Source organism: Denticeps clupeoides, chromosome 14 (assembly GCF_900700375.1).
Source record: "Denticeps clupeoides chromosome 14, fDenClu1.1, whole genome shotgun sequence".
Lineage (NCBI taxonomy): Eukaryota > Metazoa > Chordata > Actinopteri > Clupeiformes > Denticipitidae > Denticeps > Denticeps clupeoides.
In genome coordinates this window covers 20186578-20190222 of record NC_041720.1, presented here as the reverse complement: position 1 = coordinate 20190222, position 3645 = coordinate 20186578, and positions in this window count along the sequence as shown.

The following is a 3645-nucleotide window of genomic DNA, read 5'->3' as shown; positions in this document are numbered from 1 at the left end:
CGTCCGATCCGTCGCTGGAAAGTTTGAGGAGAAGAAAGTGGTCGGAGATGCTGCTGCTGAAGCTGCTGCTGAAGCTGCTGCTGCTGCTGCTGCTGCTGGACTCCTCCTCGAAAGCCGTGATTCACTCTTTGCCTGCTTTATAGCCGCAGCTTCAGACTCTCAGCTCCTCCTTGATTGCAACTTGAGACCTGCGCCAAAAACAGGAGAAACATCTCAGCACCACCAGGAGCGCCGCTTCATCCTGTCAGCATTCAGAACGAATAACTCAGAATCGTCAGATCTTAATTTTACTGTGCTGATCTAGACCCTGGGGGGGGGGGGGGGGTATCTTGGAGACTTTTGTAGAGTTGCTCGCACACTCAGGACTTCGGATTTGTCTTCTTTATTCACCCTTATTTAGAAAAATCTAGAAATAAGCAGGTGGCGCGCACCTGAGTTCGCCCGGTTGACGTGTGGATAAAACACTCGCCTAAGAACCAGAAGACCCAGGTTCGAATCCCACTTACTACAATTGTGTCCCTGAGCAAGACACTTAACCCTAAGTTGCTCCAGGGAGACTGTCCCTGTAAATAATGATTGTAAGTCGCTCTGGATAAGGGTGTCTGGTAAATACTGTAAATGTAAATGTAAATGTAAATGTGTGCGCGCATTGGGAAATTGGCGCGTTTCTCACCGCGTCCCGTGACGTCACACGGTTACAGACAGTCAGTTAAAATTACAACGTTTAAAATGAACAAATGAAATGCTTTGAAAAACAACGATTTTAGTGATTTAAGTAAACTTGTGATAGTGATTTTAGTAAAGTTTTAATCTTAATTGATGGGAAAGATTTCTGAAATTAAGAAATCAACTTAAAGTTTATTGAAGAAGAGCAGAACGTTTAAATCTGACACCTAACATCTATCTGTACCCGCAAGACCTTGTCTGCATGGTAGGGACATCTGCCAATTGTAATGGTGTCCAGTTACAAACTGTCACCATCAGGTGGACTCCTGCTGATCCCAGGCTGAGGGACCAGGATTCAGAATCTGAAATCCACACACTCTTGAAGGATTGGTGACCCAAGGAATCAGGTGAAACGTCTCCACAAATTCACACAAAAGCCCAACAAGACATGAAGACATTTACACACCTTCATGCCAAGACGCAGTAGGACGTGGCTCCATAAAATATACCGTGTTCCATGTCTGGAGGTCTAGAACATTTAGAACAACACTGAAGTAAGGGACCATAAATATGAAAGTATTTTACAGCAAAGCATATGGTTTGGTTGGTCTAATAAGTGGCCACTGAGTTTAGTACAGATGAAAGCAGGAAAAATCATACTTGTTTTGAATTTTGATGGGTTGAATTTAAGGTAAGGTCATTTATTGTCCCCAAGGGGAACGTTGCATTGGGTCCCAAGCCATTTGCAAGACTTAACAAACCTAGAGTACACAGAGCATACACTGTACACATTCAGACAAGTGACCAATACACAAAGTACCGATCGGTATATATCTATTCCAAGAAAATATTTAAAAAATGAAACAATAAATTCATTAATAAAAAAACAAACTGAAAGCATACACCAAATTCAGAGTGTAAATTGGATTATTAAAATTGGGGGACATTTGTTTAACTGGCAACAACCACCGGTTGCCAATGATGCACACCCAATAATAACAATTAAGCTTTTAATGAAGCTTTTAATGAATAACGAATGCCCCTGACTGGAGTGACTAGGAGACATGGATCATTGTTTAATGCTTTGCAGTTTTCAAAGTTTTTGATTTTGCCGTGATTTGTGTGGGACAAACTGCTGGCCACACAGTGACCGCCACTTTCTCATCAGTCAGCAGAGGGGACCCCTATCAGAGACACTGTTCCTGTTGACAGCACATTCCACAGGCCGGACCACAGGAAGAGACACCACCGAGTGGGCCAGTCTGTGCAGAAGCCCCCGCCGCCATTTCCTCTCTCTGGCCAATGGCAGTCGAGGGGTGAAAAGCCCTCCCCAGGAAGAGGAAATGGCACTTGATGCCCCAGAACGAGCCGTGACAGCACAGAGAAACCTCATGGTCCACGCAAGAGCCCCCACCACCCCCAGCTCCCTGTTTAGGGGATTACTTCCCCTCCAGTTTGACGGATTTGATGATCGCAAACAGGCCTCATTGTTATCCAGAGTGTGGGAGGTATGGATATCTGCCGGCTATTATTGCGTTTGGCCTGTACTGCAGTAAGTACGTAAGTAAGAGGTTCGCGCCACATCACAGAAAAAAAAGCAGAGGGGACATTTCCAAGCGTTCCATCTCTATGTGCACATCATGCATGATTAATGCCAGGGTCCTGCTCTGTTTCGTTATGTCATGCATGTCGAACCTTTCCTGCACTACCGCATGATGCAACAACACACAATACGGGTGTGATGCGCAGTGGGCTGGTTAGAAACACAGAAGAGCTCCTCGTGCAGATTGGCGCACAAAAGTCAACGCCTTTGTAATCTGCAGATAAATTGAATGGTGCGTTGCCATGACCAGCACGGTGCCGCCATTGTTTTCCATTTCTTCCTTTCTTCGTCACACCCCCACAAACCCGAACCAGATTATCTCGTTAGGCTGCCCTGCAGTCCTCTCACAGCACAATTTCTTATAGTCCGTCATTTACATCAGAGATAAATCCAATAAATCCAATAATCCAAAATCCAATGTGCATTGGTAGTTTATGTGAGTCACAAGTAGGCCGCTGCAGTTTAACCGAATTCTAACAGTTAGGCAAGCTAATATTTGTCCTGCACCGAGATTGGGGGTGACACAGGATCAGTTTTAAGCCCAGTTTTAAGTAGACAATGGCGGCATGTTTGGGAACACGCAATGAACCGTGTCCACACTCGTCCATCATCGCTTCAGAGTCCGCAGACGAGGCACAGCATCACTCCCGTTCACGTCTTGCTGCGTAGAAGCCACTGGATGATATTAATCTAGCTTCCATTCAGATGGAAGAACATAAAAGCACACTTCAGCTGGCCATCCTGGGAACATGACAAACACAGGAAGTCTCACCTGAAGAGAGGGCCCTCTAAACAGGTTCCTTGCTCCCTTCTCTCATGATTTATATGACTGTTTTCAACACTGATAGTTGAGCTACACTGAATTACCCCATAAATTATTAACAGCTTGAAAACACATTGAATACCACAGCATTAAATAATAACAAGTGTGAGTGTGTGTGTGTATACAAGTCCAGGGTAGCAGCATGCATACGTGTGTGTGTGTATGTGTGTGCTTGTGTAGAAGTCCAGTGAGTCCTGAGGTTAATTAGGAGGCGAGTATGATGGCAGTGGGGTAGAAAGTGTTCCTGAACCGGGATGTGCGTGTAAACAGAGTCCTGTAGAGCTTGCCAGACGGCAGCAGTGTGAAGAGTGTGTCTCGACTCTGATGATGTTCTTCACCCTGACGCGTCTCTTCCAGCGTTGGGAGTTGGGTCTTCCTGTATTCTGAGGTGCAGTTCAGAGTACCATGCTGTTATAATGAGGGACTGATTAGGAGACATTATAATATATCTATCGTGGGAAATATGATTATTCCACTGTTACCTGTACAAAGACTAGGTGCATGTAAGTGTGTTAGAATGAGAGAGAACGTCAAGTAAATTTATCCAGAACTT